We start from the raw sequence: 18,418 nt of genomic DNA, 5'->3' as shown, positions 1-18,418 counted from the left end.
GCTAAGAATAAAAGGGTTTGTTTATTAAACTAATTATCTAAACTAATTAACTAATTTAATCAAAGCAAAGAGAAAGCTTGGAAAAAGACTTGAAGAAAAGAAATTGCTAAAAACGACACCCAAGGAGGAATCCACCTAGATTTCACTTGTTATCTGACTCTAAACCGGACGATTTATTCACTTGACTTGATCTGTGAGACTCCCTAACCTATGTTATTATCCTTATTCAAGACTAATAACGTCTAACCCCTAGATTGAATAACCGAGACTTTTCCCTAATTAACACTCTAGGATTGCATTAGCTCGATCTATGGACTCCCATATTAGGTTTCACCCTAAATTGGCAAAATCTCGTAACCCTATTTCTAGGCGCCCGATCAAATCCGCTTAATTATGCCAAATCTACTATTAGGCAGGGTCTATTCCTCCTCTGCATAAGCACATCAAATCATGAATTAATACTCGGAATATTAACTCAAGCATTAAGAACACACAATTAAGAACAAATAAAGTATTTATCATAAGTTCAGATAATAATAACAAGATCCATCATAGGTATTATCCCCCTTAGGTATCTAAGGGGTTTAGTTCATAATAAAATAAAATTACATCTCAAAAGTATGAAAATAACAAAACATAAAGAAAACTCTAAAACCCCTGAAGGAATTTTGAGAGAGATCTTCAGTCTTGGAGTAGCTCCGGCTTTTGAGATGGATCGTCTGACTTTCTTCAAGTAATTCCCGGCATGTGGTTCTGTGTTCTAGAAAAGTTCTGGAGAGCGAAGCCTTTTTCTAGGTCATACTTAGGGTGTTTATATAGGCTTTTGATTGGCTTTTTTCCCCTCTAAGTATCCTTTTTCCGTATAAAATACAACTCCTTGAAAAAGGGACACGCCCATGTGCCACGACCGTGTGACATGGTTGTCAGGCCATGTTCAATCCGTTAAATTGCCACGGTCATGTCGGCTCAATGGACAGGCCGTGTGAGTCGTGTAAACCTTGGTCGACACCCTCGAAAGGCACGGGCGTATGAGCTACCCGTGTGGCAAGGCTTAGGCTGTGTGGTCTTCTCGATTTGGTCTGTTTTGTCCCTTTTTAGCTCGTTTTTATCTCTTTTTGACCCTTGGTGCTCTCATGAGTACAAAACATGAAATAACCGGATTAAGAGCACAAAAATCCAGAAATCTAATAGTAAACATCCATAAATATGCTAAGTATTTGGGGTAAAAACATGTATAATTTGGCGTTTATCAAATACCCCCACACTTAAGCATTTTCTTGTCCTCAAGCAAAATTGTCACTTACTGCTAGAATTCATTCTTTTCAATCACATAATCATTACTGATAATGTTACAAACTATTCCACAGAAATTTATACAGTGATAATTTAACTATAGGGGCATTAAAAGCCTCAAACAATCTAAATCGGATATCTCGATAATAAAATTATAGGTAAGCTCCTTCCTTTAAGTAATTAACTTCAGTCCTAAATACACAAGAGATGACATCCTCACCAAAGATTCACTCAAATCACTCATAGTGTTTAAGGGTCAGGATTAAGCACTCGATTGTCTAACATGAAAAGTTATTACCATAGGCTTGCATGAAAATCAAATCTCCACCACTTGTAAATGATATGATACACTAATCAAAAGGTCTTTGCATGGTTGTAATGGGGTTTAGGTTACAGGTATGGATACAAGTTGAAGAACAGGGGTTAGAATTGAGATAATTTCAATATGTTACCCCTCTATCAAAAAACTTAATCACTGAATTACAAACAAATAGCTAGAACTATTTTACACGAGTTCATGACAACTTTAGCTTGCTGAGAATTACACACACTTTTTTTAAGAACAAATCAAGTTAATACAATACAGAAATTATACTTCATGATTCAGTAACAAAAATTGGTGAACATAGTGAGGTAACAATATTAAATTCAATCTCGATAAAAAGGGTCAAATTAAGTAGTAAGATTTCAACAATAATGGGTTAATGGGTTAATGACGAGGGTTAATCAATGAAAAAGGGTTAGTAGGCTCAACGGGGGTTCACTAAGGGTTTAATTATGTGGGAAGGCTTTTTATGAAGTAAGTGGGTTAAATCCTAAGTGCCTTTATCATCTCAGTATATCAAATCATACGTGTGATCTTGACATGTATAATCGAAGCAAGTTCTAGAATAACAATTCAATGTTGACACACTCAAACCACAAAAGAAAAGAAATGAGCAAGAAAGAAAACTATATACTCAAAAGGCTAAAAAATCTCACCAAAAATTTGGGTTTTTGATGTCATTCTTGTATACTTAAGATTTCAAGATAATACCTCAATTCAGGAAAATAACCTAAAAATTTTAGTTCTCAAATTATCAACTTATCATGCTTGATTATCTAATTTCCTATAATCAAATAATCATGCATAATTCCCTTGGTCTAATTCATGACATATCAATAATAATTATAGATCAATCAGAATTCATTCGATCAGGATTATGAGAACATCACTTAAACACAAGACCAAATTCAAGGATTTGAGAATAATGCAAAAAGTTAGGTTTCATGTTCACCCCCCACACTTAAGATGTACATTGCCCTCAATGTACAAAGATAGACTATTCAACATAAAGAAAATCATAAGAGGGAAAGAGGTGAAACTCCCTGTTACATGGATACGGAGCTTGATTCTGAGGTTGGAGTGTTTGGGGAAAAGGTAGCTGCCACTATTCTTGGCTAGATGAAGAAATTGGGTCGTTGAACATGGCACTCGTTAGGTATTGTTCCCTATTTGTTTCCTCATTGTGTAAAATATTCCTAGTAGCTTTGCTTGGAAGTCTGTAGAATCATGAAGAGCTTATTAAGTGTTGGTGTGGAAGAGAGTGTAGTCGAATTACTTGTTAGAAATACCAGAAAATGGAAAATAAAAATTTACTAATATAGATATGTCTTTCAAAATAATAAAATTGAAATGAAAATAAAAATCGAAAGAAAATAAGAATAAAATAAATAAAATAAAATAAGAATAAGAATAAATAAAAATAAAATAGGAGGATTCAATGATCCTCGTCAGTGGGGCCTTTAGGTGGTAGTGCTGGAGGTGCGATGTAGAAGTGCTGGCATAGCTGCTGCATCATGGCCTGCATATCATCCATCTATCGATCACGTCGCCGATCTTGCTCGTGGATCATCTTGAATTACATAGTGCAGTACCGCTTGAAGTGGGCGAGTCAGTCGGAAAGATGTGCCAATGAAGCAGTTGCAGGAACTGGTCATTCCCTAGGTGGCGCAGTCGAAGGCTCCTCGTGCTGTGGGGGAACATCATCAGGAATGTCCTCAAGATCCTCCTCGTCAATGGCATTTGAGAGACAGTACTGAGGAGGATCGATCCCACGTTGGTGCTCGATCATCCATATGTGTAACATAGTCGTGATGCCCTGTGGGGACATCTGACCTATCAAGGTAAGCGCTGGTGACTGAGCCGTGGTGTTGAGGAGGCCGAAGTGTCTAGCAAGGCCCGTCACGTAGGGGCCAATGGAGATCACTCCCTTCCTATTCCGCTCAGTCTGATGGCGAATGGCGAAAGCAATGAAGTAGGCCAAGTCAATCACGTGTGCATTCGCCATGCACCATAAATAGTAGGCATCGTGGGTGGTGACAATGCTGGTGCTCTCTCTCCTTCCGGTCAATGTGTGAGCCAATATGGAATGGAGATAGCGGACGGAAGGGGGGAGAGCTGAGGCCTTCGAGCGGCTGGGGTCGTAGGTGGAAGAAAGTGGTGCCAAAGCCTTCCAGCACAAGGAGGGGGAGATGTGGATATTGCGTGGGAGTGCATTCATGTCCTCCTCCTCCAAAAACTCATTGGTGTAAAGTCCCAGTGCAACTCCAAACTCTGGGACACTCATCGCCCGAACTAGGCCGCCTAATTGGAAGTGAATGGTGCCTGGGTCATCATTGTTCGTCATCACCACCTGTAAATGAAAAGTAGAGCATAATTCTAAGGTTAGCTTTAAATAAGTGGGCTCAGTAATAGCAAAGAACCGCTCCCATGGATATGTAGACAGGAGGGCGCGGATGGCATCAGCGAGTTGGACTTGCTCTACGGCAACCCAATTGATGCAACGACTTGTGGTGATGGGTCGTGCGCATAGTATTTGAAATAGTTCCTTCTGCGAAGCTTGTGGAAATTCAAGGAACGGGTGCCGAACATCGGCTATAGCTCGTACCGAGGAAGAACCCGGTCCCCTACGTCTCTTTGAGGATGGGACCGCAACCTTCTTTCCTCTCGATGAAGACATAATGTACCTGATAATATATGAGCATTGATAGAATCCAAGATACATCAATAGTTAAGCAATAGGCCTAAAACTAGTATATGCTATTTAGTGTTTTAAATAAGTCAAATATAGAAAATTCTAAAGCAAATTCTTAACTTGTCTAAAACATATTTGTTATAGTAACAATATCTATGCAAAGCATGAAAAATACTAATGTAACAACACAAATTGGAAAAACAAGGTTAAGAAAGTGAACCAAGGGCTGTTGTAAGGCGGTGCACGGGCGTGTGATGGCGAACAAGGGCGTGTGACGCAGAGAGGAAACCGTGTGGTGGGAAAATAGAGGGTATAAAGAGGGGAAAATGGGGATTAATGCAAGTGGAGTGACTTTGAGGGTAGTTTAGGGGTTAGGGAAGTGAGAATCTAGGGAATGGTGGCCGAAATAGGGAGTAGGGGTTGGGGAAGGGTGGATTTCGGCTAAGGTTGTTAAAGGAGGAAGAAGATGAACAGTGGTTTGTTTATATAGGGGAGGGGCACACGGCCTAGGGCCACGTCCGTGTGCTGTGAGGGTAGCCCGTGTTTTTCGAATTTTTTCAAATGTGGTCGTGCCCGGCTACTATCATATGCCCGTGTGTCTTAGGCGTGTGTGGTACACGGCCATGTCGTACTACCATGCCTAGCGTTGTTCGCTTCTCCCACGCTCGTGTGTTATGGTACCACGCCCGTGTATTGTTGTACATGGCTGAATGGCACGGGCGGGTCGCAAGCCTGTGTCAAAGAAACAGAATCGAGCCTTATCCCTGGCACGCCCCTGGTTTTCTATCCTACGCCCGTGTTCTTCCTATCAAGGTCACCTACGGCCATGTCGCACGGCCGTGGGGATTTATCACACACTGTGTTTTAGGGAAATCATGTCCTGCTTCAACACGGCCGTCTCACACGACCGTGTCTCTTCCCCTGTTTGTCCACGGCTTCAGGCACGCCCGCGTGCCTGGCCGTGTGTGCTGAAAAACTTTGCAATTCAAAGATAAAGTTAATGATTCGAAGTGTTAGAAATTAATTAAAAGTAAAGAAATCAAAATATGTTAGTGCTCAGGTTGCCTTCTGAGAAGCGCTTCTTTATAGTCTAAGCTCGACGTAGCCCTCCGTTGATTTATCATGGTGGTTTGAGGAGTTCATACTTCTCGTTCTTGCTGTCAATCTTAAAATAAGGTTTTAATAGGGTGTTGTTTACCTTAAAAGTGCCGAACTTGGAATGACTCACCTCCACCATACCGAATGGAAAAATATTGAGTACCGTAAGAGGGATTTCCTCATTCGGTATGGTAGTGACAATGTGAGGATCAACGGCATCTAGTAAGACTTTATCACCGACCTTAAGTGTGACAGCCCAAAATTGACCCTAGTCGGGAAGTGGTTTCGGGACCGCTAAACCGAGTCACCGAAATGTTTGAATGTGATATTTATTGTCTAGAATATGTAATTATGAATGTGTGAAAATTTCAAGCTTCGATTTAGTCGATTGCATGTGAATTCAGTTAGTAGGATTTGTGTGACACTTTTGAAATGTGATAGGCTAATCTATAAGGATCTAATAGTGCATGTAATAAAAAGGGAGGACTTGCATGTCAAATTTCCCCCCTAATTAGTAGTGGCCGGCCATGCTATAAGTAGAAACATGTCACAAACATGTTATGTTAGTGAGGTATGTTAGGAAAAATAAAATAAGGAGTATGGGTAATAAAGAAATGGAAAACAAGAGAAAGAATGTGTCTGAGTGTTCCCCCCCCATTGCCGTGAGTTGAAGAAAAGAAAAAAAAATTTGTTCATCCTTTTTCATTTCTTTTGGCCAAAAATTCTAAAGAAGGAGGAAGGAGTTCTTGCTTCATGTTTGGTTTGGAAGAGGATTAGGAGGAGGTTTGGCCATACTTGTATCTAGATTAAGGTATGTTTGAGGTTGTGCCATGAGATTCATGCATGTTTTTAGTTGCTAGCTTGAGTTCTAATTAGCCCATGGTTCAAATCTTTGCTATGTCATGGGGATGATATTCGGCCTAGGTGGATTTTGTGTTAATGCCATTGCATGCTAAATATGAAGCTTGTTAATGATACATGTGATGGTGGATTGATAACTCTTGGATTTTCTTTTTAGCATTTTTGAGTGAGACATTAAGTTCTTTGTTTAACCATGACCAAAATTGAAATGGTATGGTGTTGTGATGTATTCGGCCATGGTATATCCATAAGTATGATTTATGCTTATTGCATGGTAGGTAAGATTTGTGTTTTGGATTTATGTTCATGTTTAGTTATAATCAACTTTGAGATTCAGCTCTTGCACATATATATATGTTTGCACATGACGCATTGGTATGACATATACAATATCTCAAGGTATATATTTACATATGATGGTGTTTCGGTTATAGAGTACATGATGGATGCATATTGAGTTATAATATGTAATGCATTAGTTAGTAAAAGGTATGCCATTTGTGTGTGGTATTGAGTATATAATTGGCCTCAACATAGACATGCATAATCGGCCACATGAATGAGTACATAGGTTGATGTGTTGTTCGGCCATAGGTAAGCATATTGAAGGCTTTATCTTGACTTAGAAAATTCGGCCAAGGGGGAATATTAGCTAAAATGTTGAGTTTGATTCATGATTCCATATATATATGTGACTCTAATGCCTAAAGTATATATGGGCTAAGTACCTTGGGGTTTTCTTTTGATGTTCGAATGAATTGTATTAAATTGCTTGATGTGATTAAAAATGCATATGACCATTGTGTAGTTGAGCTAGAAGGTGGCCATATGACCAATCAAACTCCTTGTCATATTCGGCCATAAGCTAGCATAATGAGACTTTAATAAGTTAAATTTGTTTGAATTAGCTCAAGAGCTTAGAGGACCACAGTTGGATAAGGGAAAGGAAAAAGTTATCGAATAGCCGCTGAAAACGTTCGACCACATCCGAGGTAAGTTCTTGAGTAATAGAGCTTAAATTATGATTTGATTAGATCATGTTTTAAGCAAATCAAAATCATGCTCTTTGTGTGTGGCTATTGAGCCGAAATTCAAGAGTGATAAGTGTCTTGCGTTTGAGTTTTGCTAATGAAAATGAAATACGAATGTGTCACGATTTATTGTTAAATGTGCATGGTTATTCGAATGATGCCCGGGCTAAGTCCCGAAGGCTTTGTGCTAAGTGACCATATCCGGACTAAGATCCGAAGGCATTTGTGCGAGTTACTAATTCCGGGCTAAGCCCGAAGGCATTGGTGCGAGTTACTAAATCCGGGTTAAGTCCCGAAGGCATTTGTGCGAGTTACTATAACCGGGCTATGTCCCGAAGGCATTTGAACGAGTAGCTATATCCGGTTAAATTCCAAAGGTACGTGATTCGGGAATGAATGATCTTGCTGTAAAAATTTCAGTTAATACGCTTGTAACATCCCAACATTGAGGTATGTTTCGTATGTTCTTTGAATTAGTTGAGCCCTTACAAATAAGTATTCGCTCAGTTGATAAATGAGCTACCGGCCTTTGCCTAAGTTGATCTTTGTGTATGAATAAAAGGGTTGGTAATGTGAAGTAAGTATGATATTGAGAATTTGTGCATATGAAATTATCCGTTTAGCTATATGAATGCTATACTTTTGTTGTGCTGGAATCCCTTGCTCAAAACTTACTAAGCATAAATTGCTTACTCCGTTTCTTTGTTTCTCTGTTTTATAGATTTTGGCTCGTCAGCTATCGGACTCGGGATTTTTGGAAGTTGAAGTCTCCCACACTATCAAAGCCCCCTTTTTGGTACAATTTTGGTTGAACTTTGAAATGGCATGTATAGGACTACCCTTCTTGTTGTTGGTCATGTACCCATGGATTTTGTGTAAATTTGGATAGCCATGCGAAAATGGCTTATATACGTTTTTAGCATAGTACTATAATCGTTTTGTATGTTGATCACTAAGAGGTATGGAAATGTTTGGAAACGATTAGCCATTGGAATGGTTAATCATGATTATACTTTGTGCTATGTATGCAAAAAAGAAAGGCTAATTGAATCATGGAAACTATGAAATAGGTAAAGTGTACCTTAAAGGCAGATGCTGACAGCAGCAGCGATGTGGATGTGAAAAATCACTAAAAATAGTAGGAATGGAATTAAATAGTGAATAAATTATGTAAATTAACCTTGATGAATCTACTTTCATATGGAAGAAACGAAACGGTCATATGAGTTGTATGTTAAGAGATATTTAGGTTTTCGTGAAACAGGGCCAGAACGGTTTCTGGATTCCCTTTTCCGACTTTGGAAATTCATTAGAAATTAACCAGAGATAATTAGGAGTCATGCCATATATGTATAGATTCCTCTTTGAGTCTAGTTTCTATAGAAACAAACGGCATCAGTATTGAAGCCCTGTACAGGGAGATATCAAAGTCGTAATGCGTGAAGGTCAGTGTAGTCAATCCCTGTAACATGGGAGAATTTAACTAATAAACTGTACTAATTGGCCCGACCAAAAATTATAGAAAAAAATTTATAGATGCATATATGAGTCTAGTTTCAGAGAAAAATCACAAAACTGATTTTCAAGTTGTGGAACTCAAGATATGATTTTTAAGGTGACAGTGATACAGTTAGCCAGCTGTCTGGAAAAATTTAAAATGGATTGTGCAAAGAAGTGATTTAAGTCTGCAAACCTCTCGTGTCTGACTCCGGCGACGGACCCGGGTACGGGGTGTTACATTAAGTTGATTAGGAGAGGTATCGGGCTTGTTTTTACGTAGTTTCGATTTATCATGTTTTCTCAGTTTGTGTTCTCGCTATTCGTCTAGCTCCTCTATCCGTAGCCTTCGTTCTTCATGGGCGTCTTTGTTCTTTTCATGATAGTAGTGCACTGTCTCTGTTGCCTTGGTTCGAGGAAGTTCCTACAAGGACAATTGAATGTTAGTTTTATCATTGAGAGGTTCTACAGAATTATCTTGAGTCTTAGGGGTTTTGAATAAGTCACGTGCTTGGAGTGTTCCTGCATCATCACCTGCACGAAGTGTTAGCTCCCCTGTGCCTACATTAATAATGGTTCTGGCAGTTGCTAAAAAGGGTCGTCCTAAAATTAAAGGTACCTCATTATCCTTATCCATATCTAAGACGACAAAGTCTACTAGGTAAATAAATTTATCAATTTTAACGAGAACATCTTCAATAATACCCTTAGGAAATCTAACTGTTTTGTCAGCCAATTGTATGCTCATCCTAGTCTGTTTAGGTTTATTGAGACCTAGTCGTTTAAACATTTTATACGGCATAACATTTATATTTTCCCCTAGATCAGCTAAAGCATTATTTACAGATAAACTACCAATTAAGCAAGAAATTGTAAAACTCCATGGATCTTTCAATTTTGTTAGGTAGCTTATTCTTTAGAGTAGCTGAGCAGACTGCATTGAGTTCCACATGCGATGTAGCGTCTAATTTTCTTTTATTAGCCAGAAATTTCTTTAAGAATTTTGCTGAGTTGGGCATCTGCGAAAGAACTTCAATAAAGGGTATGTTAATATGTAATTTCTTTAAGAGTTTGACAAACTTACTGAATTGTTCTTCGGTTTTGTCTTTCATCATCGCTTTAGGATATGGCACACGAGGTTCATAATTCGTATTTACCTATTTAGGATCATCATCGTTTACCTCTTCTCGACCTTTGTTCATCGCGTAGTTTTGCTGTATTTCTGGCTCGGGTTGCATTGAGGTGTTCCCTCGGATTAGGTTAAGTATTACTTGGTAGGCTACCTTGTGGTCTTTCGGAGATTAGTTTAGGCAGCTGGCCTATCTGAGTTTAGAGTCCTTGGATCGATGCTTGTTGATTCTTAAGTGCTATCTCAGTATTTTGGAAACGAGTTTCTAACACTGAGATGAGTTTTGAAAGCATCTCTTCAAGGTTCTGCTTCTTCTCTTGTTGATAAGGTGGCTGTTGAAAACCCTAAGGATTTTGTGGCTTTTGATTCCCTTGACCACCCCAAGAGAAATTTGGGTGGTTCCTCCAATCTGCATTATAAGTATTATTGTATGGGTTATTTTGAGATCTAAAGTTATTATTACCCATATAGTTGACTTGTTCCTCTTCGGTTGTGGGATTAAAGGATTGATATTCTGTATGCACACCTCCCCCGCTTGAGTCACACCTCATTATTGGATGTACCTGCGTAGAACCAAGAAAACTATCAATCTTTTTATTGAGAAATTCTACCTGATTAGAGAGCATGGTGACTGAATCGATGTTATAAATGCCGGCTATTTTTTTTGGCTTAGTCCTCATGACTTGTCACTGATAGTTGTTCAGTGACATCTCCTCTATGAATTCGTAGGCATCTTCTGGTGTTTTATTGTTGATGGTTCCGCCAGGAACTGCCGTCAATCATTTGTCTTGTCAAGGGATTCACACCATTGTAGAACGTTTGAACTTGCAGCCATAGAGGCAACCCATGGTGAGGGCACCTTCTCAATAGATCCTTGTATCTCTCCCATGCATCATAAAGTGTTTCTAAGTCCATCTGCACAAAAGAAGAGATATCATTGTGTAATTTAGCCGTTTTAGCCGGCGAAAAATATTTTAGTAAAAATTTCTTGGTCATTTGCTCCCAAGTAGTGATAGACCCTCGTGGTAACGAGTTCAACCACAGTTTAGCTTTGTTTCTCAGTGAGAAGGGAAATAACCGAAGACGGATGGCATCATCAGAGATGCCATTGATTTTGAATGGATCGCAAAATTCCAGGAAATTTGCTAAGTGAGTGTTGGGATCTTCATCCTGCAAACCATCAAACTGAACAAACTGTTGTATCATCTGAATAGTGTTAGGTTTTAATTCAAAATTATTAGCAGCAATAGCAAGTCTAACTATACTTGATTCAGTTCTTGTTAAAGAGGGTTTAGCATAGTCATACATAGTACATGGAGCTGGATTTTGATTAGCTGCAATTGCAGGAGGCAGCTGATTGTCTAGGTTTTCAGCCATCTAGTCGGTTGGAGGCTGAGTATTGTCTTGTTGTTCATTTTTTGGGTATTGTAAACTAGGCCTTATTTCTCTTTGATTTCTATGAACTATTCGATCGATTTCTTCGTCAAAAAGTAAGGGTCTTGACGGGTTTCTTCTAGTCATAAACTATAAAAACCTGCCAAGAGAAAGAAAAAGTAAATTAATAAATAAGAAAAGAAAATAAAATTGCAAGAAAAATAAATGGCTAAAGTAATAAAAATTTAGTGTTCCTAATATTTCAGATCCCCGGCAGCGGCACCAAAAACTTGATCGTAGTGATTTGTAACAAGTAATAATTTTTTATAATAAAGATCAAACCTAGACTAACTATTATCATGACGAAAAGGCCAGTACACCTATCGAACAATAGTATAGTAATGGCAAGACCGGGATGTCGTACCCAAGGGAACCAAAAGAACTAGTAATAACTATCTTTTTATTATCTAGCCTAAGAATAAAAGGGTTTGTTTATTAAACTAATTATCTAAACTAATTAACTAATTTAATCAAAGAAAAGAGAAAGTTTGGAAAAAGACTTGAAGAAAAGAAATTGCTAAAGACGAAACCCAAGGAGGAATCCACCTAGATTTCACTTGTTATCTGACTCTGAACCGGATGATTTATTCACTTGACTTGATCTGTGAGACTCCCTAACCTATGTTATTATCCTTATTCAAGACTAATAACGTCTAATCCCTAGATTGAATAACCGAGACTTTTCTCTAATTAACACTCTAGGTTTGCATTAGCTCGACCTATGGAATCCCATATTAGGTTTCACCCTAATTTGGCAAAATCTCGTAACCCTATTTCTAGGCGCCCGATCAAATCCGCTTAATTATGCCAAATCTACTATTAGGCAGGGTCTATTCCTCCTCTGCATAAGCACATCAAATCATGAATTAATACCCGGAATATTAACCCAAGCATTAAGAAGACATAATTAACAACAAATCAAGTATTTATCATAAGTTCAGATAATAATACCAATATCCATCATAGGTTTTATCCCCCTTAGGTATCTAAGGGGTTTAGTTCATAATAAAATAAAATTACATCTCAAAAGTATGAAAATAACAAAACATAAAGAAAACTCTAAAACCCCTGAAGGAATTCTGAGAGAGATCTTCAGTCTTGGAGTAGCTCCGGCTTTTGAGATGGATTGTCTGGCTTCCTTCAAGTAATTCTCGGCGTGTGGTTCTATGTTCCAGAAAAGTTCTGGAGAGCGAGGCCTCTTTCTAGGTCATACTTAGGGTGTTTATATAGGATTTTAATTGGCTTTCTTGCCCCATAAGTATCCTTTTTCCGTGTAAAATACAACTCCTTGAAAAAGGGACACACCCGTGTGACGTGGTTGCCAGGCCGTGTTCAATCCATTAAATTGCCATGGCTATGTGGGCTCAATGGCCAGGTTGTTTGAGTTATGTAAACCTTGGTCGACACCCTCGAAAGGCACGGGCGTGTGAGCTGCCTGTGTAGCAAGGCTTAGGCTATGTGGTCTTCTCGATTTGGTCCGCTTTGTCCCTTTTTAGATCGTTTTTGGATCCTTTTGACCCTTGGTGCTCTCCATAGTAAAGTACATGAAATAATCGGATTAAGAGCACAAAAATACACAAATGTAATAGCAAACATCCATAAATATGCTAAGTATTTGGGGTAAAAACATGTATAATTTGGCGTTTATCAGAGATCTTTCCTGATACAGCTTCAATGTCCATCTCCCTTCATAGAATGGCATCGAAGGAGCTTGTGGAGCTTAAGGCCCAGATACAAGAGTTACTAGACCGTGGGTTTATCTGACCTAGTATGTCTCCGTAGGGAGCACTAGTTTTGTTTGTGAATAAGAAGGATGGGTCCATGCGTATGTGCATCGATTATAGGCAATTAAATAACCTGACCATTAAGAACAAATACCCTTCGCCAAGGATTGATGATCTGTTCGATCAACTGCGAGGGGTGTCAGTATTCTCTAAAATAGATCTCCGGTTGGGCTATCATCAATTGAGAGTTAAAGAGGTCGATGTGCACAAGACAGCGTTTAGGACTCGTTATGGTCGTTACGAGTTCTTGGTAATGCCTTTTGGATTGACAAATGCACCGGCAACTTTTATGGATCTGATGAACAGAGTATCTCAACCCTATCTGTATCGGTTTGTCGTAGTATTTATCGACGACATACTGGTGTACTCAAGGACTGATGTGGAACATGATGTGTGACAGCCCTAATTTGACTCTAGTCGGAAAGTGGTTTCGGGACCACAAAACCGAGTCTTAAAAATAATTAACTGTTAAATTCTATGCCTATTATATGTGTAAATGCATTTGTGAAAGTCTCATGCTTTGATTTTGTCATTTGTATGTGAAAATTTTAAATAGGACTTAAGTGAGACATTTGTGAAATGTGATGGGTAAATTTTAAGGTGGTCTATTTATGCATGTTGTTACAAAGGTGGACTTGCATGTCAATTACTCATTTTTTTGGTTAGTGGCCGACCATGATATGATTAATATATATTATGTAATTTTTATAATAACAATTTAATTCACAAAATGAAATAATGAATAAAGAATAACATTATGGGGGTTAGTGGGAGGAGAAACCAAAGTAGGTTCATCTTGCCCTCCATTGTCGTAGCTTGAAGCAAGCAAGAAGAAAAGATTTTTGTTTAATTTTCGACTTAGATGATGGTTAGATTGAGGTAAGTACTATGCCATTCTTGAAAATTTATGCATAAATTGAGATAATTAGTTGAATTCTACCTATTCCATGGTTTAAATTTAGGTTATTAGGAAGTTTGAAGTTCAGCTAAGAAGCTTGAAATTTTAGTTGATGCTTTGATGTCATTGGCTTGGATAATTATGTTGGATGTGTTAAGCTGCTTGTTATTTTTTTTACATAAAAGTTGAGGTTAGTATTTGGTTTGTTGAATATGCCGAATTTGGATTTAGGGAGAATATGCCGAATTTGGATTTAGGGAGAAAAACTAAGTAATCGGTGATGCTATATTCTTGATAAAAAAAATGGTGGCTTGAGTTTAGTAATATTCGGCCATATGTGATGATTATATTGAGCCTTGTATATTCGGTCTTATAGGTATGTACTTTTGTAATGATGTAATGAATATGGTATATTCGGTTATATAGGTAAGTATTTATGGAGTGTTCTAATTGAACTTGTAATTTCGACCACATAGGTATATAAATAAATATATATTTGTAAAGATATGTTTGATCTTGCATATTCTACTAAATAAGTGATGATGGTATATGAAGTTAATTGTGGTTTGGTAAGCTTGTATAGATGTGTGAAAGTATATTTTAATTTATAATGATATTTGGATTTGGAAGTGGTATGAAATGTAACACCCCGTACCTGAGACCGTTGCCGGAGTCGGACACGAGGGGTTAACAGACTTAAATCACTTAGTTGCACAATCCATTTTAAATTTCCAGACGAGCTGGCTAATTGCGTCACTGTCACCTTAAAAATCATATCTCGAGTTCCAAAACTCGAAAACCAGTTCTGTAAATTTTTCCTGAAACTAGACTCATATTTTCATCTAAAAATTATTTTCTAGAATTTTTGGTCGAGCCAATTAGTACAGTTTATTAGCTAAAGTCTCCCCTGTTTCAGGGTTCGACTACACTGACCTTTACGCATTACGACTTGGATATATCCCTGTAAAGGGCTTCAATACTGATGCTGTTTATTTCTATAGAAACTAGACTCGAAAAGGAATCTATACATATATGGCATGACTTCTAATTATCTCTGGTTAATTTATAATGAATTTCCGAAGTCGGAACAGGGAATCCAGAAACCGTTCTGGCCCTGTCTCACGAAAACTTAAATATCTCTTAACATACTGTTCATATGATTCTTTCGTTACTTTCCTATGAAAATAGATTCATCAAGGTTCTATTACATAATTTATTCACTATTTAATTCCATTCCGACTATTTTTAGTGATTTTTCACATTCACGTCACTGCTGCTATCAGCATCTATTTTTAAGGTAGACTTTACCTATTACATAGTTTCCATGATTCAACTAGCCCTTTTGCATATATAGCACAAAATATGATCATGATTAACCATTCCAATGGCTAATCGTTCCCAAACATTTCCATGCCTCTTAATGAACATCATACAAGACGATTATAATATTAAGCTCAAAGTGTATATAAGCCATTTTCGCATGGCTATCCAAATTCATACAAAACCAAAGGGTCCATGACCAACAACAAAAAGGGTAGTCCTATACATGCCATTTCAAAGTTCAACCAAAAGTATACCAAAGGGCTTTGATAGTGTGGGCAACTTCGACTTCAATAATCCCGAGTCCGATAGCCGACGAACCAAAATCTATAAAACAAAGATTCAAAGAACGGAGTAAGCATTTAATGCTTAGTAAGTTTTGAGCAATGGAATTAAGCTCAACTGAAGTATAGCATTCATATAACTAAACGGATAATTTCATATACACATATATTCTCAAAAATCAGTCCTACTTCACATTTCCAACCCTTATATTCATACATAAGGGATCAACTTAACCAAAACCGGAAGCTCCTTAATCGACTGAGCGAATACTATTTAAGAGGAATCAATTAATCCAATGCATGTACAACACATACCTCGTTGTTGAGTTTTTACGAGCGTATTAATTGAAATTATTACAGCAGATCGCTCATTCCCAAATCACGTACCTTCGAAATTTAACCGGATATAACTACTCACTCAAATGCCTTTAGGACATAGCCCGGTTAGAGTAACTCGCACAATTGCCTTCGGGACTTAGCCCGGATTTAGTAACTCGCACAAATGCCTTCGGGACTTAGCCCGGATTTAGTAACTCGCACAAATGCCTTTGGGACTTGCTCGGAACTAGTCACTAGCGCAGATGCCTTCGGGACTTAGCCCGGTTATCATCCAAATATTCATACACATATCAATAAACCATGACACAACTATATTTCATTTTCATAATTGGAGTTCAAACACACGTCACGTATTAAGCGATCCCATTTTTGGCTCACTAGCCACATACAGACAGCATGGTTTAATTTGCTTTATGACACTATCTCTATGCACATACGGCTACCCGTCATACGTATAGACTAATTAACTCAACATATGATTCAAGTAGAATCATCATATCACCGCATATTTGTTATGCTCATACATCATGACTTAATCAAATCGGTAACTAAGTCTCGTTACTCGAAAACTTACCTCGGATGTTGTCGAACGATTTCGATGGCTATTCGACCACTTTTTCCTTCCCTTTATCGGATTTAGTTCCCCTTTGCTCTTAAGCTTAATTTAACAAATAAATTGATTTAATCATTTGAGCATCGAAAAGAGGAACTCAAGGTACTTAGCCCATATATATACATTAGACATTAAAGTCACATACATGTGAAATCATGCATCAACTCAACATATTAACCCACACTCCCTTTTAGCCGATTGTCTAAACCAAGATAAAGGTATCAATATGCTTGCCTCTAACCGAATACATGCAACACTAATATTCTCATGTGGCCGAGTATGCATGTATATGTTGAGGCCAATTATATACTTAATACCATCCATAAATGGCATACCAATACATCATGTGCAAACATATATATATATATGTGCAAGAGTCGAATCATAAGGTTGATTATAACCATTTCATATATTTTCATCATATACCCGAATGCACAAATACATTATAATAACTTCCAACTCAAATCATGTTACAAATTTATACTTCACAAGGATAAATCGTTAACCAAATATAAACATATATCCGAATTCACATGTATATTTTATTTTTACATGAAGCATAGCCGAATCATTTTAACCATGAGTAACATAACAAGCATAAATCATACTTATGGATATACCATGGCCGATTGCTTCATGAAGTTGCTAAGACCTACCTTTTTCAAATTCTCACACACACTCTATCATCTTCATACCTCACCAACACAACATTAAACATCCACCAAGAAGACAACACCCATGGCCGAGTATCATCTCCTTCACATAGCAAAGATTTAAACCATGGGCTAGTTAGACCTCAAGCTAACAACTAAAAACATGCATGAATCTCATGGCACAACATCAAACTTACCTTAACCTAGATACAAGTATGGCCGAACCTCTTCCTAATCCTCTTCCAAGCCGAACATGAAGCAAGAGCTCCTTCCTTCTTCCTTAGAACTTTCGGCCAAAAGAAATGAAAAGGATGGACAGTTTTTTTTCTTTGTTTTCATCATATTCCCTTTCATTATTTTATTACCATGCCCTTATTTTATTTTTCCTAACATACATCACTAACATAACATGTTTGTGACATGTTTCCACCCATAGCATGGCCGGCCACTATGCTTTAATTTGGCTAATTTGACATGCAAGGACAAGCACTTTCCCACATATATTAATAGGCCACTTTAACACTTGCCTAGCATATTTCTAAATTGCCTCACATAAGTCCCTACTAATAAATTTCACATACACTGACCAAATTAAAGTATGGAACTATCACACAAGCATTTACGCACATCATAAACACAGAATATAACCTTTAATTATTTATAAGACTCGGTTTCGTGGTCCCGAAACCACTTTCTGGCTAGGGTCAATTTATGGCTGTCACAACTCTCCCCCACATAAGAAATTTTCGTCCCCGAAAATCTTACCGGTAAATAGGTTTGGGTATCGTTCTTTCATGGCATTCTCGGTTTCCCAAGTAGCTTCTTCGATCCCGTGTTTGAGCCATAACACTTTCACTAACGGAACCCTTTTGTTTCGTAACTCTTTCACTCCACGAGCCAGGATACGAATCGGTTCTTCTTCATAACTCATATCAAGTTGAATTTCAACCTCTAATGGATTAATTACGTGCGATGGATCAGATCTATAACGTCGAAGCATCGAAACATGAAAGACGTCGTGAATCTTTTCAAGTTCAGGGGGCAAAATCAATCTATACGCAACTGGACCAACTCGTTCGGAGATTTCATACGGCCCAATGAATCTCGGACTCAATTTGCCCTTGCGGCCAAATCTGAGTATCTTTTTCCAAGGTGAAACCTTAAGAA

At 37.9% G+C, this 18,418-nt stretch overlaps 1 non-coding gene across 1 annotated transcript; it reads left to right on the top strand.

The window, feature by feature from the left end:
- The first annotated feature begins 10,767 nt into the window (after positions 1-10,767).
- On the top strand, positions 10,768-10,873 carry LOC121207922 (small nucleolar RNA R71). Its single transcript, XR_005903017.1, has one exon. It is a non-coding gene; the product is annotated as a small nucleolar RNA R71 (small nucleolar RNA).
- Positions 10,874-18,418: the final 7,545 nt, after the last annotated feature.

The sequence above is a fragment of the Gossypium hirsutum genome, chromosome A01, assembly GCF_007990345.1.
Source record: "Gossypium hirsutum isolate 1008001.06 chromosome A01, Gossypium_hirsutum_v2.1, whole genome shotgun sequence".
Taxonomy (NCBI): Eukaryota; Viridiplantae; Streptophyta; class Magnoliopsida; order Malvales; family Malvaceae; genus Gossypium; species Gossypium hirsutum.
This window is presented reverse-complemented; position numbering and strand designations above follow the sequence as displayed.